We start from the raw sequence: 19732 nt of genomic DNA, 5'->3' as shown, positions 1-19732 counted from the left end.
TGGCAAGATGGGACTGAGGTATGGCTGCATGATCTAAAGTTCCTGCCTTGTTGAAGATGAATGTAATGCTTGATTCACTGGTTTTTGAGATCTCCTTCAGTTGCCGCAAATTTTCAAAGCTGATAAAGAGCAGTCTGGGTGACACTAGCCAGCTCCTTCAGCACCTTTGGATGCATCCCCTCTAGTGTCATTACTTCTCCACAGTCAATTTGATAGTCTTTGTGGCCACTAAACTTGACATTTAAAAAAAAATAATAAATTGGAAAAAATAGTTGGCAGATGATTAACTTCCCTATTTGTCTTTTAATGTGAAATTTAAAAGCCACTGGTCATGCTAATTGTGGGGAAAAACGAGTCTGGCAGTCAAGTCTCAGAGGAATTCATAGATGGGAAGAAGCTGTAGGCTGCATCTAACACTGGATTATTAAACATGCCTTTTTCTAAATCCGTGCTAACAGATTTACATCTCTGAATCACAAACATCATGCTGGGTGAAACGAAGGGCAGGGACTTACACTGTATTGCTGTCTAAATCTGTTTCAGTATTCCTTTGTTCAGTTTGGGTGGTGTGGTGTCTATGCTTTTTTTTTTTTTTTTTTTGGAACAACGATACTTTGGCATGTTTAAAAACGTACCTTCCTTGCAGTGAATTGCTTCAAGTAACTTGGTTTGAGAACTGTTTTAGTAGGAACAAATCCATGTGAACTCTTCCACAGAGACTATTTCTTACACAAATATTTCCAAGAGTAACTAAAGAGGAGCAAAGAATACTGAACTGCTGTAGATACACGCTTCATGGCTATAATACGTGTAGGATTACAATAGGGACTTGCAGAATATCACAGCCTTCCTGTTGATGCTGGCTTGTTGGGGAAACCATTGCAGGGCACCTACAGCACCAAGGAGCTGCCGCGGAGCTGGGCACTGGAACCTCTTGGGTAGGTGGAGATGTGAAATGTAGTGTGCCTCTGGATAGGGCAGTGGTCTGTATCTGAGAGCAAATTATGGGAATCTATTAAAACACTAGTGGGTTTGCTCACTGAGAGGAGAATACCTGTGGAAGAGAATACTTGAGGTTGCCAAGAGGAGCAACAGCGTGATCGGCTGGAGGAGGGAGCTGTGATGCAGAGTGCCGCCTTCTGCCTTCCGCAAATGGGTCTGTAAAGAAATCCATGGTTCTGAATAAAAGGGAAGAAAGAGGTATGCTCCTGACACTACAAAACTGATTGCTTTTTTTTTTGTAATTTTAAGTAGTGAGGCACTGCATTACTGCATATTCCTACTGAGAATAAAGCCTAGGCTATCTCGTATTTATATAAGTGCTTTAACAAGAGCAGTCCTTGAAGTCTGGTCTTACTTCCAGACCAGAGTGTTGGCATGGAGCTGAGATCTGAGCCTGTGTTCAACAGGCTGAATTACTGCTTTTTCAGTCTTCTTTGTCAGTCACAGACAAGCATGCAAAAGTATCTGTTTTTTTCCCAGGGTGGAATGAGAACAAATACAGAGAAATTTCCATATCAAAACTGAATTGTTGTTTTCCTAACAGCTATTCACGTGTGTTGGATGATGCCTGATGAGTGTCTGCTATTTGAAAAGCAGGTACTACATGGACAAGTATGTCTGGCACAAGACAAGTGTGTTTTTGCCTTTATGCAAATAATAACAAAAAAGCAGTGTGCAAAGAGGCTATGGAGGATGTGGTGTTTCCAGGAAAAATGTTTTTGCAGCTTTTGCAGCTCTACTTCTGATAAGTTACTAGATTTTTGCGATTTTATTATAAAAGCCACAACTCAGTAATAAAGAAAAGCGCTATTTCACTTGCTTCACCCTACTTTTAATGCTTTGAAAATGAACATTGTTAGTCATGCCTTTTCACATTTATATGTGGTCAAAAAAGCTGCTTTTTTTTGTTTTGTTTTGTTTTCAAGCAGATGTTTGGTGGTAGTGGGGTTGGTTCTAGCTGACCTTCCTTCTCTGTTAGTACTTCAGCATAACAAAGGGGTTCTGCATAGACACTTGGTTCTTGGTATGCTTTGCATGCCGGCACTTAAAAGCTCAGATCTTGAAAATGAGTGGATTATTAGCTTTGAAACTATGAAAGCTTAAAATCACTGAAATTGCATATATATTTTACGTGGGTTTCATGTTTTAAACAAGTTCTAAAGACCACTTCATTTTTTTCTAAGGTCTGCTGTAGAGGAAAAAAAAGTAGAACATATTTCATGTGAAGGTTGTTTTATTAATGCAAGGGTTCAAAAATCCAGCACTTCAGAACGAGAAACTCCCAGGAGCAAAAGTTTTCCTAGGATGTGAGTTCAAACACAGGATGCCTCTATGGCACAAGTGTAGTGGTGGTTTTAAAAAATTGTTGTGTTTTTTTTTCTTATAGAAAGGAAAATAACACTTACTGGTTGTTGAGAAATGTACCTTGGGCCCATGCACAAAACTCAAAGTAGCCCTGAGTATAGGGAATTGATGTGCAATGTTGTGTCTTCATCTTGGAGTGAAATACACACTTTCAGAAGTTCCCACAACTTCCCATAAAATGCTTGTGTTCTAATACAAAAAAGGACGATAAAGCTGTTCAAGTGAATATCAATTTACAGATTAATTACTATGAGTAAAATACTCCTGATGTCTCTTCATGTGAAAGTGGTATCTCTTTGGTATGGCATTCAGGTATAAGTGGGAAATTTGAAAAACGTTTAGTCTTGTTTTATCTCTATCAAGACTAAGCATACTCTTCAAAAATAGTACATAAGGCAATATTGTGATATGTAAGACTAAGTACTCTGCTCTAGTCCTTAATCTCAGTTTGTTGTTATAAAATGACCTCCTAGTTGTATATGTACTAGATGGCCAAGCCTGAGTAATTTCCTCCTTTTATTCTACTGGGTACTTCACATGATTCAGTTTTGAAGTCCAATTTTGTCTGTTTAATGGATGTTTCTTGTTCTTTTTTTGGTTGAAAGGAGCTAATTAATAACACTCCTAGAAAGATGAAATAGAAGTGTTACCAAAAGAAAAGAGGGGAAAAAATTTCTTGACCTTTAATTATTTTTAGCATCGGTTCAAAAGTCTGAAAATCACTGAATGTCCTGAGAAGGCATAAAAGTGATGGTATAGAAGATATATCCAAGTAATTGTTTTCGATTGAACCTGTAGTTCAGTCTTGAACAAAATAAATGTACATAGCCTGGAACATAAAGGATCTTGCAATCAGATGTGAAGTTGAACTGTTGAAAAGTTTTTCTGAAACTGATTAGTTATTCTTTCAATGGATTACAGTTTAATACTGCAAATAAGTTTTAATAACCTATTACTAACTGAAACATATACCTTAGCTTCTCAACTTTTAAAATACTTTCATTATCAGCCAGCCTAGTGTCTTTCCATTATTCAGAAGTGAAAGTCTAGACGAGGTTTAATTATTAGTAAAATATGATATGAGAAAGAGTGGGGGGCCTTTGTCTCGTTACACAGAGTGGAATATCACAGAGGTTGGGCTAGAATAGCAAGTACCTAAGAAGAGTCTGAACTGTTAAATATATTGCCATAGTGCAAACCAAGGGTCAGATTCAGTTAAAAAAAAAAAAAAAAAAAAAAATCCAGCAAAGGGAGTTGGAGTGCATTTTAGTGCATTCCTTCCTTGAGAAGTAGCTTTCTGAATTGGATTCCTAGTGAGAATTTGTAGAAAAATTTATGCATAAATAAAAGATGTATGCATAGTTCATTTCAATTTGATTTCTTTGATCTATATGTGAGTATAAGAGCTTTAGACAGGGCTGTAAGGATTCCAAACAGTTTTTTTCTAAACCTCAATGCAGAGCAGTACTATCAAATTTTATTTCCTTTTAACAAGCAGAGACCTTTACAGGGACTGCCAGAGAGCTGCAGCCCCTCCGATCTGTAATTCATGCCTGTTCTCATCCAAAGATGTCTCTTTTGAGACTTCAGCAGACTTGAGGTCAGGCCTGCTGCAACTTTGATGGCTTGAATAGAATTAATTTGGTGGAAAGAAATGTGTGCAAAGACTTTGTTTGTGTTGCTGTTTTGACTAATGCAGACTTGGCTAATAGAGGTTAGTGGCATTCTATTTTGTTTTGCCCCCACCCCACTTAAATCTCATGATATGCTTTGACTGGAACAAATGGACACTAACAGAGGTGCAAATTAATGCTAATCAGCTTGTCGAACGAGTCATCCAATTTAGGAGGTGAATAAAAAAGTGTGCACATGGTAGTGTGTATTGCTGAAGTGTAGTTTTTCCTACCTAGTTCCAAGTCAATTGAAAAAGTATTTCACCAGAATCAGAACTAAAATACCAAGTAAAAGTAATATTTTAATTGACTGGAAGCTATATAAGACTGCAAACTGAAAGAATTTTCCTTAAATCTTTGTACTGTGCTTGGAACTCACTCAGCCAGCTGAAGCCAAATCTGGAAGTGTTGAGTAGGCCTTGGCTGTGCTTTGGGGAAAGGATTAGTTCTTGGGGTCTAGGGTCTCTTGCTAGATTTTTGGTTTTGTATTAAAATCAGATTTTTCTAATGATCCCTAATCTAGAATACTCTGAAGATTGACAATCCAAAGATTGTAATTTAGACTTTATCTGTGGAATGTATTAGTAATAGATCTCTTTCAGATCACTGTATTTGATCATTGTATGTCAAAGCCTATTAAAACCATAACGTCCTTTGAAGATTGCCAGCCTACGCTTATCAGACTTTGGTTTTCAGTCTCTTGGGTGATGGTGGCTATTCTTGTGTTGTGCTTATTTGAGCAGGAGCTTTTTGACCCCAACAAGAGGGAATGAACTTGGGTTTGGAGGAGTTGGTCAATGTCAAATACAGCTGCTCTTTTCCTCGATGGCCTTGGCCAAGATGTTTTTCCTCTGCTGTGCTTTCATTTCCCAGTCTGTAAAATGAGTGAAGTTTGTTGCCTTTCTAAAGGTATTTCAGAGATAGCGGTGAAAAGCAATGAACTAGATCTAGGAATTTAGTTTTGTATAGTCATGACTACAGAAACATTGTCATACTTGTTATCAATCAAAATTGTGATTCTACTGAATGAACAACAAAGCTTACAACCAATGACAGTCAATGCATCACACGTGGAAGACAGTTGCTATAATTATAAATACTTGAAAATGCAATTAGAAAAGATAAAGCAAAATAAATAAATTTGAGCTTGTTTCTTTGGTCAGTGATAGCAACAAGCTTATACTTGTTTGTACTGAATAGTGATGGTTATATGAATGATGGAATATGAAGGCTGAAAATGGGTAATTATGGAGACAATGGCATGTTTTGTCAGGCAATGTTAATAACCTCTGGTCTGCAACTTTTTGCTGATCTGGTAGTAACAATATTGTAGTGTCTTCAGCTTCATGTGAACTATGGCTGCTGATTTGAGGATAATGCCTTTCACCGTGACTTATGGTTCTCATGTACCAGGCCATAATGTGTTCTTCAGCGTCCCCTCACAATGTGTCTTCTAGCATAAACTCTAACTAGAATAGCAGTAATAGAAAATATTATATGCTGTGAATATTTGACAAGCTTTCCTCATCATCAGAAAATGTAAAATTCCTGCATCAGGGTTGCTTCGGGGACAGTTTCCTAGTCACGGGTAAGTGTTGTCACAAAATGGGTCTTCTGGCAGAAGGGTGCTCTGTCTCATCAACAGAGGCAGGGCAACATAAATCACAGTTTTGAATCCGCTTGTGTTTAATTAGATGTTCATGTTCTGCACATTTTTCTTGTGAGCAGAGGATATTCAGAAAAACAAACAAACATTTAGAGGAAATGTTGTTCCAGAGTGGATCACTGGGAGCATCTGCTTATTACAGGTTTTGCGCATTAAAGCAGCAGCGAAGGAATGGCGAGAGAATGCAGGGTATTAACTTAGGGGATTTGGTGCCAAACATACTTTGTCATGACTAGTGAGTATCCTCCTTTAGTAGGAAGTGATCAACAGCGTTAAAAGAAAAAAGGCTCTGTTTAAGGGAAATGCCAAATCTACTACAATTGTAATTTTAATTATAAAGTAATCATAAAATAGTAAGTCAGTGAGGCCACACCAGTGCGTTCCCAGTGGACACAAACTGGTGGCAGCTGTACGAGCTGTGCCACTGTCTGGTAAGATACTGGAGAGCTCCTGAGCTCTGAAGATAAGAGCTGGTTCTCGCACTGGAGTACTGAATGGGTCTCTTTAATGGTAATCCTATTATACCTAGAAGGTAACCCGCCTCATAAAGATGACTTGTATTTGTATCCAGATACAATGGAGTAAAAGGGGGAAAAAGTCTCTTTGTAAAAATTCTCCGCTGCTATCTCCATAATCTCTACTTGAGTGAGCATCAGCCAAGTGAGAAAATGAAAAATTATAACCTGCCAAGCATCAGTGGCAGACTGAAATGAAAAAATTGCAAGTTAATAACAGTGATGCCTCAGAAAAATTTGCTGGCCAATTTAACATTGCTTTATCCAAGGTCACATCTTGCAGCTGATTATTTTTAGTAATTTGCAGACGAGGACTTTCTACATTTCTCATGGCAAGTCAAGATCAGGGAAATGCCAGGTATGGTTTAAAACTCAAGGTTATCAATCTCTTCAAATCAAAAGTAAATCATATTCCCTGCTTATTTGCTTAAGACTGGGCACGGAAATAATTTTCATTGTAGTGAAGTGGAAAGTCTATGCTATCCTTTATGGCAGTGATAAAGTCAATGTAACATGAAAACTCCCAGTGGAGTAAGGTTGAAAGAAGAGAAAAAAAAAAAAAAAACAACTTGGCAGTTTCCTCTGGAACAGGTTCTCACTAATGTGCATGTGATGATTTTTGCGTAAGTGGTAAAGAAAGGAGATTGTTGTACGTTTTCTGTGTTTCTTAAAAAAATGTGAGCCTACTACAAACTGATGCATAAGACATAGCCTAAGTGGAGTCATGTGAAATAACCCAAGCGCTTTACTGGATTCGGAGGTGTAACAATCATTAGTGAACTGTAGCAGCACTTAATTCCCTCCAGTACAATCAACCCAATCATCTTAATGTTACACAGCAAGCCTTGCGACAACACTTGCGGAGCATTGGCACGCTGTTACCTATTTCAACGTCTTCCATTCTTCCTCAAACGGGATGGATCAGTTTGAGGAACGTCCTCCTAGGCTTGAGGTCTGTGGGACCTCCCGTGCTGTTGTGTTGTGAGGTTCGGTGGTCCTGTTCAGTGAAGGGTATAAAATAACCTGATACACCGAGCGGACACAGCGGTTCTAGGGAGACTTTGTGGCCTGGTGGTTCACAAATTTTGTCTGTCGGTTGCTAATCAGCTGCTGAAAGGCTGTTGTACCAAGAGGAGTGTGGAGATGGTTTGGGATGGAAAGTGAAGGGCTTTCCTTACCTGAAGGGTGACAGAGCAGCCTATTTGTAACTGCCCAGTTCTCTAACCATGGAGGTCTTACCTGTCAGTGAAGTAATAAAAATACCAGAGCAGCTATGTTCAAGGACTCTCCAAAAGCTTCATTTTCACTCATGCATGAGCTGTGTAAGCCGGTGGGGTTCTGTGTTGTAATTGCCAATAATGTCACTGGAGTGCTTTTCAGGAACGAGAGGATTAGCTTGCAAAAGGTGTCACTGGCGATCTTTAATGGTCCCAGTGGTCAGCAGTCTGGGTTTAAGTCTCAGCCTCCCAAACGGACTCCGCTGGGCATTTGCTCAGTAGGACTTTGAGCTGAATTCCCAGCTGTGCTTCCCAGCCCTCTGTGGATGCTTCCTGTCAGATCACTCACGTCCTCCCTGGCTTCTCAGATCTGACAAGATTGCAGCTTAAGCTGTTTAATTTTTTCTAGCTGTCATGCAATGCATCATATTGAGTTAGTCCAATAGCCCTAATCTAATGCTCACCGCAATGAAACTGTGAATGTATCAATCAATACTTATTTTAGTAAACGTAAAGGAAAGTGAAAATTCTCTTGACAACCTCTGTCCATTTCATTATCTTATTTATATCACAAAACTGTATCTTAGTTTCCATATTTCCTCCAACTTTGTAGCCTGTCTTTGTTCATATACATCAGCCTCACGCCAGCAACTCTCTCCTAAACAAAGCTCCGTCTAGTGCACGGGGTTCATCTGCCGTGCTCCCGCAGCAGAAGGATGCTGAATCTTCCCTGACATATCCAGGCAGCTGTGGCGTGCAGCCCTCTGGACCTAGGAGCAAAAATTTCAGGGAATATGAGACTTCAAACTCAATGTTTTACTGCCATGTTATTTTTTTCTTCCTCAAAGTAGTGTGGCTTTAGGATATTTACAATGCAAGCAAAGCAGAGAAGCTTTAGCATTGCTGTTCTCTGGCATACCTCAGTGGTGTCATCTAGTGTTACGTGATCTCTAACAGCCAGCCTCTGACAAGGCAGGTTCTGTCCCGAGCTAGACAGAAAAGCAGTTGGATTATGTTAATGTGCAAAGTGGAGACCCTTGACTGAACTCTGGGATATTTTTCCTGTTTGTACAAAGGCTGCCTTCCATTTATCCAGGAAAGTGTTTCTGCCTGCAATATTTCTGCACAAGTATACGTGCTCTCATATATACACCCTATCCACTATTTCTATGGCAATATAAAGGAATCTTAGCGAAGATTAAATTCCTCCCCTTTTCCCTGTAGCATATACCTTTAGTCAAATTTGTAGTGTAATAGTTTTTGTTTAATAGTTTTTGTTCCATGTGAATATTGAGAGGGCAGCATGCAAGGGAGAAGAAACAAGGAAAGCATAGAGAAGGTAAGTAAGTATTTGTATGTAGCTGGATGTGAGGGTTACTTCCCCATATCCTCCAGGACAGAGCTGGGCTGGTTGTCCCTCTCTTCCCTTTATGGCACCAGTATTGTTTTAGGGTTTTTGTTCTGCATTCCCTCCACAGGCATTAAATGACAGGGCACAGCTTTCTTGTGCTTGCTTGTATATGACCGGCTATGTGGGTACATAGCACTTTGTGGATGGAGGAGATGGCACGCATAGTTTATGACTTGCTGTCAAAATTGCAGTTCTTTGCCTGCTAAGAGGGGCTGCAGCCGGCACTTTTGACCATCAGGCCATTTTTGCTTGCTGGTGTGAAAAGGAAGAGCTCGACTCTTTCACTTTCCAGGAAGCTTAATGCTTCTGTGCTGTCTTCAGCCAAATGCTGATAATAGGCTCTATAAGGGAACTTTTGTGCAATGATTCACTTAGCCATGAAATTACGTGTAGCAAAAATGGACTTGACCAATGCAAAAGGGAGAGAGGTAAGGTTAAGGCAAGTATTTGGACCTTTTTTTCATATAGTAGATTAAGGCCACTTCACAGATTAACATTGTAAAGCAATCACAAAGCTGTATTGTTTTTTTTTTTTTTTCCTGCAGAAATACACTAGAATATCGTGCAACTATTAACATTTCTAAAGCCTATCTTTTGTGGCAGGTATGTCTATAAGGATTCTAGACCTTAAATGATGTGTGGGATTCAGATTGTTTTTATTGACCCTTCAAGCCTTAAAACTTGCATTAAAACTTGTGGGCTTTTCTTGTTGTTTTGCTTTCTTTTAAAAATATTTTAAGGTAACTCACCCTGCAGTCATACTTTTATAAGTATTTTTCTGCTAGATCTGTTATTTTCAGAGGCTGATAAAGAAATGATGGGAGAGATTCATAACTGCTTTGAAATAGACTTCCTTTTTGAAGCTTGTGTGCTGATTATTAAGGTGTGTGAAAGGAGTTTCCTGACCCATTACAGAATAATCTTTTGTCAACAGAAAGCATAATGCATTCTGATGACACTTATAATTGCAGTACTTCCAGAACAATTACCTTGGTACTTCATTTTCGTATTGTTGGAAATTATATTTGCATGTTATATTTAATTGAAAATGGCATGCTTTACTCTATGCAGATCTGGAAATACTCACTGGACTTAGCTTAAGAGCAAAAGTATATTTACTTCTCAGGTAAGCAAATATTTAGGGCTCATAGTAGGAGAATGTGTTGTACTATCACTTTCATGTTGCATCCACATAACTCTACAGCTAAGTTTGTCCAGGTTACAGCCAGTCCAAGCAGTGGTGGATACTGAATGCTTTGCTGTTTGTTCAGCAAATCAGGTTCAAATGGTTATAAAATTTTGAATTGTGCCAGAAATTAACTTGTGGTCAGGTGTTGGCCTCTGTGCCCTCAATTCATGTGCTGATATTGCCTTTCTTCAGTTAGACTGTACGGCTTTGTACCAGGGAGGTTCTAGCCCAGCAGTTCCACAGGAAAAGGAATTGGATCGTGCAGCTCTGAGCAGTTCTCCTTTGCTTTGCTTTTGCCACTCTTCTCCCTGCCATGGACTATGATGAAACACTCCCTCTCTGACAAAGATGATCGAACTTTCTGGATGCAACTAAAGACACCTGGTTAATATGAAGTGACGGAAGCTGAAATAGGAAGAACGTCTCTATAGAGGATGAAGAATTAAGACAGTGGGGAGGTGCTTTGGCACAAAATACTTTCTCACAGATAGACTTGTGAGTAAAAGCAAAATCAACAAAAAACTTAAAACGACGGCTGGGTGGGTGTGGTTTTTCTTTATTATAATCTAGTTTGTAAGCTAAAACTAAAACAAACACTTTTCCTGTGAAACTAGAAGTCCTCTGAGTAGATCTCGTTTTGTATTTTGAGGTTAAATTACCCTGACAAAAAAATTTTTGTGTGCTTTCTCGATTTGTAGTTTAATCAGTCTGTCTTGGAGAGAAGCCTAAAACTAATATGATCATCAGATGTGCTGGCTGCACATTTTGGTTTGCTGGAGAAGAGGAAAGGGCAGTGGTCAGTTTGTGTGAGCAGGCTGGAGTGGAACTCCAGTTTGTATGTCTAGTGGGTGGTTGCTGGATGGGAACTCATTTTGGTTGTTACTGAGCTAGGTAGCAATCATTCAGTGCATAATTCATACTGAACTAGTCAGTCATCCTAATGTGTTAATGTCTATCTTCTAGGGACTAAGTTTTAACAAAGCAGTGTTTCTTCCAACCAATACATACTGCATTTTTTGTGTGCTCAGGATAAAACGTGTGTGACCTTGATTTAAAATAAATAAATACATCATTACAAGATCAAATTGCATTCTATAAAAGTATACCTGAAAAGTTTAAAAATAATAATAAAAAAATTACTTCCTCCAGATGTCTGTTTCCTTTCTTTGCACTTTTAAAACTTTAAGCACGCTCTTTACAAGATGCTTAAGTTTTCAAGTCAAAGTTACGAGTTGCTTTAGCCAGGCTTGGAGTCTGAAAATGAGACCCAGACCAGGACAATAACAAAATGACACAAAGATTGACTGCACTGTACTTGCTGGATGAAGTGAAAACTGCTGAAATATTAAATCCTATATCCTGGGATTTCACTGCCTGCTGGAACTAATCTCATTAATTTAAAACCACCTGAGGCTTAAGAGAGATATACACTGCCGTGTGAAATTATATTTATCTCGTCCTGGGGGGAAATCCTTTTCCTCCCCCAGCTTACCTTACTTTTGACTTTGCCATTCTTGAATTACCAGGTCATTCTTCCCCCATGGGAAAGTTGCCATAGCTCACAGCAGTACAATTACTGTATCTGAAGTTCACTGCTATATAAATGCTGAGATCATTGTTCGTGTTTGTTTTCTTTAGGAAGTCATTTAAGACAAAAAAGAAGATTGGGTAAATAATACTGCCATACAATAGTTTACTTAAATACAATTGCCACTGAGTTACAGGAAAAGACTCTAAAATTAGGAAAATAGTATTTGGTTTCCAAAAAGTTTTCTTTGACCACTAGAGTCTTAAGAGGCTGAATAATTCTTGTAACTGGTGATTGGATGCAGAAATATCAAATGTGAAGATGCATTTTTTTTTTTTAAATCCAGTGGGTATTGTCAGTGAGAGCTTTGTAATCGTGTGGTTGATCCCAAATCTACATTCGGTATTAAAGTTCAACCAGTGGAAATCCTCCCATTGACAGGAAAGGACTTTAGGTGAGGCCTTATCTGATGTCCCTGTTAGGCTTTGCAGCAAGGCAAAGTGACCTTGCTGAAGTGTCTTTTACTGTTTGTCTACTTATGGAAAAAAAATAAGTCAACTTTGAGTTATCCATTAAACAGCTCAAACACTGAAGGATATTAAGAACTTAATATTAAAGCTGAATTAACTCTTAAAAAAAAAAAAAAAAGCTAATGGTCTGATCTGAGCCAGTATGCAAAAAGCCTTATGTATGCGGTGAACGCTTTTGCTTAGCGAGCCTGGCTGTCGGCATGCTGCTTCCAGGAGAAGGTTGCCCCGGGTAGAAGCGCGCTGGGGAGGAGAGCTGCCTGCGGATCTCTTGCAGAAGAGCTCCAACTCAGCATCCTCCAGCGGGCCTGTGGCTGGCACACCACTGCTGTGACTGGTGAGATGGCACGCGTGTCCTAGGGCAGGCAGGGAAACGGCGGTGCCAAAGTGACGCGGTATTTCTGTGACATCCAGTGCAGCTCAAAAAAGGGCTTGGGGATTTAAGTATTAAATGTGTTAAAGTTCAGTGCTAGTAGTGACTTATTAGCCCTAAGTCACCATGTTAATAGACAGCTGTTTAAAATGTCCTGCATTGATAGCTTATGTGTAGGGACAATAATAAATGCAGTTGCAATCGCACACCAATTAAAGTAATAAAGAGATAAGGCCCAGTTTCTGCCTCATCTTTCTGGTATGAATGGAGAGCAGGGTAGAAAAGTTGCAGTGCTCTTGTGCATCAAAACAGAGGATAAGATGAATAAAAGGCTAGTATTTCAAATCATCATGCACAGAGCAGAGGTTTGAGCCCTTATGCTGATAGAGTTCTGTATTGGATCCTACAAGGAGCATTGAATATTCATGTGAGCCATGAATAATGAACAGTGAGTTTGGGTAACGAAGAGCAGGTAGGATTAATGTTGTGTTGGCTTTTGGTAGGGGGGTTAGGATGGTTAACTTGTTTTTGTTTGGTTTGCAATGATGTTATTTGTTTCTGTTTGCATATTGGAGCTTTAATTAGTGTTTGATTTAGCAGACTTTAATAACAGATGCATATGAGCTATAATACAGCTACCATTACCAGCACTGTTGGGAACAGATTGGGTCAATTTGTGCTGGAAATAATCAGGAGTATGGTGCTCAGGTGTTGTGACTTGCTCAGAAGCCTGCCTGAGCTCCTTGAGAAATTTGCAGCCGTTTTGGGGGTGAACTTTAATTTTATATGCAAGGCAATAAAACTTGCAAGGTAAGGTTGATAAACCATGATTGAAATGAAGTGAACTCTCCCATGTTTTAATGGACTTCGCTGTTCCTGTATGTGTCCCCTTGACATTTACTGACTCCAAACATTCAAGCGATCTAGCTCATTGTTGTCAATGTCCCGTTATGGAAAGTGAAGGGAACACAACGAAATACATATGAGCAAATAGGAAGTGTATTCATGTGTCTGGGTAAGAAAAACATGCGTAATTTACACGGTCTATTTAATGCTGTTTGTGTAGTCTCTTGATCTTGTCTAGATGCAAGAGAATTTGGCTAAGTGGTTTTGTTTGTCTTACTAATGAACTCATTGGTGAAGGTATAAATGATGATGACTCTTCTATTGATAAGAATAGAGGTTATAGTGGAGTATGCTTGCTGAACTCTAATGTACGCTCCTTTTCAGTCCTGTGTAAATAGGTAGAGCATACTCTAGTTTATTTAGTGATGGGCAGGTTGTTAATTCCTTAAAATAGCTAAGGAGCAAGAACCTGACACCTTGAATGACTTATGTGTTTTCTTTGTAAGCTTGTTTCTGTTTTGTAACCTTTAAAACGTGGGTTTTATGAGTGGTATCATTAAAATTTATACTCCCTCTAGTATGTGATGTTAGTCATTATTGCTCTGCTGTGCCTCCCGATCACCTGTCTGAATTATAAAGCAGCCTTCCTTGGAGCTAAATAGTAAGGTTTTTTTCCCTTTCTAGAGTAAATGCTTGTTGACTTCATTATTTTTCATTGGTGCTCCCACACTGGAGCAGAGGTCAGAATCTGGCCTTTTCTGCTTTCCATCCAAATGTGAAAGGTTGCTGGGAGTAGCACTATATTTCGAAGAATGAAATATGAAAGGTCTTTTAACTGATGAGGACTGACATTAATCATCAAGTGCCACAGAACTTGTTTTGAAGTGTACTTTATTTTTGTTAACTGGGATTGATATGCTCAGTAGGTGACTTAGTGTTGTGCTGGGCTTTGTTATGCTGATTTTAAAATGTTTCAGTGAAAAGTGAATCTTTGTTGAGAGAGAATATAAGCTGATGTTGAAAGTCAATCAGGGTCCTTGCTTTTATCAGGCGAGGCTTTTTTAAAGACCTTATATACTGGGAACAATTGTGCAAAATACTTCAAAGTTATGCTTATAGTCTGCATCCTCAAACTGACAGCACCAAAAAATATTTTCCTTGGAAGTCTCTTCCATACTCAGAAGCTCTGGACTTCTTTAGAAGCACCTGCATCATCAAATGAAAGTGTTTGAGTGTGGATTACTGCAGAGGTTGTGTTATGGTTGTCAAACAAAGTGCTTGGTAATGCTTTGTAGCTCCGGAAGATGAACTATTTCTTTTTTATATTTTTCTCAAAAATGAAGGATCTTTGTGTACAGTCTGTGTTGACAGATAGTCTAGCAGATTGTGGAATGGATGAAGTCATTGTAATCTCCCAGAACATGATTTAGTTTTCAGGGTTTCACACAGAGGGTAACGTGGAATTGTTTTATGAAACGCAGGCTGAGTAGTAGTGTGGAAATCTTCATGGTGTTTTACTACTTGAACTTGTCTACGTCATGCAAAAGAGGATTTAAGTTCTTCGTAGCAATTTCAGGAGAAGTGGGGTTGTTTTTTGTTTTACAAAACATGAGGCTGCCACGAGAGATTCAGTGCCATCGTGTAGTTCCCCTGAAAGGTGGCGTGTCATGTAGTGTTACGAAGCAGGTTTCAGCTGGGGGAAGTGTTAAAGGTGGAAAGCTTGAGAAGGAAACAACTTGGGTGGAGGTATGTCAAGAGTAACCGTGCTTGTGTTAGGTCCTCGAGCGTGCGCCCTCTTCCTGAAACACTGGGTTTAATGCTGCACGTTGTTACAATTATTTACATTCCCTCCACTTCTGTTCCCAAAATAACTGCATTCTCAGCACTTGCAAGGCAAGTTTCCTGTCACATCACAATAGAGAAAACGTGAACGTTGGAGGCTCCTGCATTGAACCCTACTAGTGGTGTAATTCCTGGGGTGGGAAAGGCTGCTCAGGGGGCTTGCCTTCTCTCTTAATATCAAATAAGGTCTGCTTCAGGAGTCGTGTGCTACTACACATATGCTGCTGCCAGTCTTTCCTTGACGTAATACTCTGCAGTTGAAGTTTAATTTTGCTCTGTGCTACTTGTTTGTAGGTAAAATGAGAACTTGTGAGAGGGCTTACCTACATAAATGTTAGTGAGATAGCAAAGAAGGTAGGAAGAAGAGCTGTAATGCTGATTAGAGGAGGCTGAGTAGAGTTTTTCATAGGGTTAATGCATTCCACATTGGGGGATAGAAGATTGAAAGTGAAGGGCATACTCCTTGTCGAAGGAAAGTGTTCGAGTGGTCCTAATACAGAATCTCATTAAAGCAACTGTCAGGATTCCTCTATTTTACCATCACCTCCCCTATTCTATAAGAGTCAGCTGTCGTTTTGAGTGAGCATACTGCCAAAGAGGCATTTACAAATAAATGAAAAATGTCACAATTGATTTTGCTCCTTTCAGAGTACTGTGTGTCAGCTTTGTCACAAACCCTTTGTTATTCTCTTTTTCAGATTTCTCGTCTGGACATTGGAAATAACTTCGGTTTTGGGCTTCTTTCTGTTGACCTGGGGTAAGCTCCCTGGGTTTTATGACCTCTTGATAACATTTGTGTACCAGTATCAGTTAAATAATATTGCCTTTTCAGTGCTTAGAAAGGATGAAATGCTAGAAATGCTTACCAATTACCTGGAGAATGTATATTAAAGCTGCATAACGCAATTCACGCTTGAGAATTCTACTAACATAATGGTTTTATTTCATAGTTTCTTTTACATAGAAATATCTGTGACTTATGGTAATTACTTGGCAAAATGTGCGTGTAGCAGTACTATCCATATAAAATACATATACCTACAATTTTATTTTTTTTCTAAAGAATATATGCTTCCAAGTAGATTGAGTTTTTTCCTTAATTTTTATTTAAAATTTTTCATACTCTTTCAATGTACGTTATAAAGCTATTAAAGTACATATTGCTGCTTGTAAACATATTGAAAGGTAAGCTGTTTTGTGTATTTGCTGGCAGGGAAAGTAAACGTAATGAGTACTATCAATAAACCCTTTAAACACAAAAGTGTTAGCATAAGAATGGATATCTGTTGGAATTTCATTATAAGAAATACTTGAGATAATTTAAATACAGTGAACTACCTAAATTACTGGTCACTTTTGATTTTTAAAAAAAAGTCTTATTTTCTGCTTGAACTTCCTTTTTGTGATAACATTCAAAAACACATGCAGAGTTTTACTAAAACTGCCATGAAAAAGAACCATATTAACATGTATAGAACTGCCTGTGATCTTTCAGATAGGAGTTAAAGGTTTTTAATGACAAGCCTGCTGCTACTCTTAAGAGCAATTTTGGGTCGTCTTTGCGTTTTCTGTGATGTTCAGTAGTAAAGTGCAATTGTGTAAGAAATGTAACCTGCAAATGATAATAGGAAGAGTTTGCTACTTTCTATTACCTTTAAAAAGTAAATTCACACTGCATATGTTATGTAATGCTTTGGGTGAATATTTCTGAAGGGATTCTTCAGAAGAGATTCACGCATATTTTGCAATCTGCCAGACAGTGCAAGTCTCCATTTCAGTGCACATTATTTTTCTCTTTATGGCATATTTTAAAGTTATTGAAGCGTATCACAATTGCTAATAAGACTTAAAAAAAAACCACAAAACTGAAGAACATCACACTGCTGTCACTGTTGTACTCTGGAAACTCCTAGGGAATAAAGGAAGGAACTGGACTCTTTAAGGGAAAACTAAATCAGTGGATGGAGTTACCTTCTCATTATGCAGATTTATTTTCTATTCCTTATTCATTTGGGATTGTAAAGTAGCCTCATTAGCTCTGCCTTTAACACAGCAATGATTTCTTTGCATTAGTGTATGCACATTTGTCGGATGCTTGTGTGTTTTTAACATGAAAGTTTTGATCTTCAGATGGAAGACTACAGATATCAGTCATTCACAGCTCTTTTACAGCTCTGATATTACCTTTTGGCTTAATTAAAATAAAAAATGTGGAATTTGTTTTGAAACAAATTTAAAACAGTTTAAAATAACTATTAACTTTTCCGAATGCTTTTTCTTTTAACTAAAATTCAAAATATAAGTAAAACTACTGGAGAACATGCTTAATTCATACTTTGGACAGACTCTTCCCTATTTACGTGTTAGTACAAACTTTTTGACAAGGCTCTGTAAGGCAATCTCTAATATCCCATTATCCGCAGCGGGCTGCCCAACCTTGACTTGTTTTTCCTTTCTTCTGTTTGTGCTAGAATAAAATCTGAGATCTGAATCCAGTACAAAGACAGAAAATGAGTTCTGGCAGTGTAAAAACTGATAACATAATTTCATTGAATAGAACAGACAGTTCAAGACTGTTTGTGTAATTAATTATTACTGTTACTGTAAACAAAGAGAGGGAAGGAAAACTTGGATAAAACTGAAATAGAACTCAGCATTGTCAGCTCTAAACATCCCCCAGCCTCTTTCCCCTATATATTTGACTTCAACAATACAAGAAATTGTTTTGAGGTAAATCTAAATGTAAGCCTGTAGCATCTCAAATCTGTATGAGCATGCACTTACGGCTACAGCAATGCTGCTGAGAGAAATCTAGAGCACTTCCAGTCTGCCTCAAAACAGTACCGAGGTATTGGCTAAATATGATTAGGCAGATTTGCAGAAGCTCAGACTTAACCATCAGCAAATCTCTGCATGCAGTAATGATACTTAGCTTCATAATGTTGCTGACATTGACTTATCTCAGCCTCTTCTATTAAGCTGGGCATATTCTGATGTGTAGTTATGCATATGTAGATCTCTGCACTCCAGCTGATTGCATGTATAGAGAATTCCTTCTGGAATGGCCTGAATCATAAGATTTCTCTCAACTGCTGGATGTCCCTACAAGCAACTGATGAAATGTACTGAGCAGCAAAATTACCACGAGTTATATTCTAACTTTAGTGGGAGATTGTCTAAGATCTTCATCAAATAACAAATATGATGATGATAAAGAAGCCCATGAACACCACAGCTGCTTATTTAGTTCACTGCAAACTTGCAAGTAGGGAATAAGCATAGGGAAAGTCAAACCTCCAGGAAACTTATTTTCAGTCAGGAGCGAGGGAAGAAGGAATTGAACTGAGATCTGTGTCTCTGAATCAGTTTCTGTTCTTGCACTGTAAATTAAAAGGTTGAAACTATTACAAGTTCAGTTTAACTGTTTTTTTGTCCAGTAACTAGATTCTGCTGTTCATGATGACAGCAGTGATTTGTTTGGCATCTGAACCAAGAATATTCTTGCAACCCTTTTCATACAAAAAATGTCTTCTTCCTATTGAAATTAATAAGAAGATGGTATATTTCTGTGTCATGGGGACACACAGGTCTCGTAGTTCGGTGAGATGAACTGTAGACCCTTCCCAATCCCCAAATGCATGACTTCATGGCATAAGATGTCTTTTATATATAAGAAGAAAATGTAATTGAAGTGGGGGAGAAATAAAGCAGGATAACCTGGTCAAGTGGGAAAAGATGAGATTTGGAGGAGTTAGTATTCATGAGCTTCTTACTATTTCACTCTTAGAAGATCCATTTTAATGAGAAAGGATCCTCAGGTTCTTAAAATAGGCCAGTTTCCAGCACCTCTTCTCACTTGCGCTGTTACTCCGCTGACTTCAGTGATATCACTTATTGAATAAAGAAATGGTTCCTCACCTCTTTATATCCGAGGCTGAGTGCTATTGACTTCTTGGTGCTTCTAACCCTTTGTGCTGCTGCTGTCTTTTAGCTGTTTAAAAAAAATAAATTGTAATCTGTTTCCCTCTGAACAGTTTTGTGTAGATGGCTTGTAAATAGCATTGCTTCAAGTGGTGTAGGAGAATTCATAGCAGAAAGGACATGTGAGCAGAAGTGGCCCCCAAGATAATGCTAATAATTTGTAGTTCTTCATGACCAAGGCTGAATGAGTTGGTTGTAGGTCATTTACTATTCAAACAAGAATAATGTGGTAAAACGAGTCTTACTCATATTTCTTGTTATACAGTGGTCAAGCCTGAACCATGTAATTTTAGGGGGCTGGATAGGGCAAAGCTAATCACTTAATTGATTACTCTGTTTCCTCTAGTTGTAATGTGTTAACGATGGTCAAAGATCAACTATCAGAAAACCCCCAAAACTGTACAGGAAAATACCATGAAGTAGCTTAATGGTAAAATAGTTTAATTGCTGTTTAATCAGCAGGAGCAAAGGTGGGGAGGAAGCTCATTTTCAGCACCTACAGGTCAGCACAAGTCTTTAGTCAAAAGAGTGACTTGATATGTACGTAGGATGATCATCTATGCATAGTATGTATTCGGGACTGGAGGAAAGCATCTT

The 19732-nt window shown here is 38.5% G+C and overlaps 1 protein-coding gene across 5 annotated transcripts in view; it reads left to right on the top strand.

The window, feature by feature from the left end:
- The window catches only part of NAALADL2 (N-acetylated alpha-linked acidic dipeptidase like 2), a 439850-nt gene that overhangs the window by 22490 nt on the left and 397628 nt on the right, over positions 1–19732 (top strand). For all 5 annotated transcript variants that reach the window (XM_067001999.1, XM_067001993.1, XM_067001994.1 and 2 more), the window contains exon 2: positions 15853–15911. The gene's annotated coding sequence lies outside the window, so the exon portion shown is untranslated. The remainder of the gene's footprint in view (positions 1–15852; positions 15912–19732) is intronic.

Source organism: Anser cygnoides, chromosome 9, assembly GCF_040182565.1.
Source record: "Anser cygnoides isolate HZ-2024a breed goose chromosome 9, Taihu_goose_T2T_genome, whole genome shotgun sequence".
Taxonomy (NCBI): Eukaryota; Metazoa; Chordata; class Aves; order Anseriformes; family Anatidae; genus Anser; species Anser cygnoides.
This window is presented reverse-complemented; position numbering and strand designations above follow the sequence as displayed.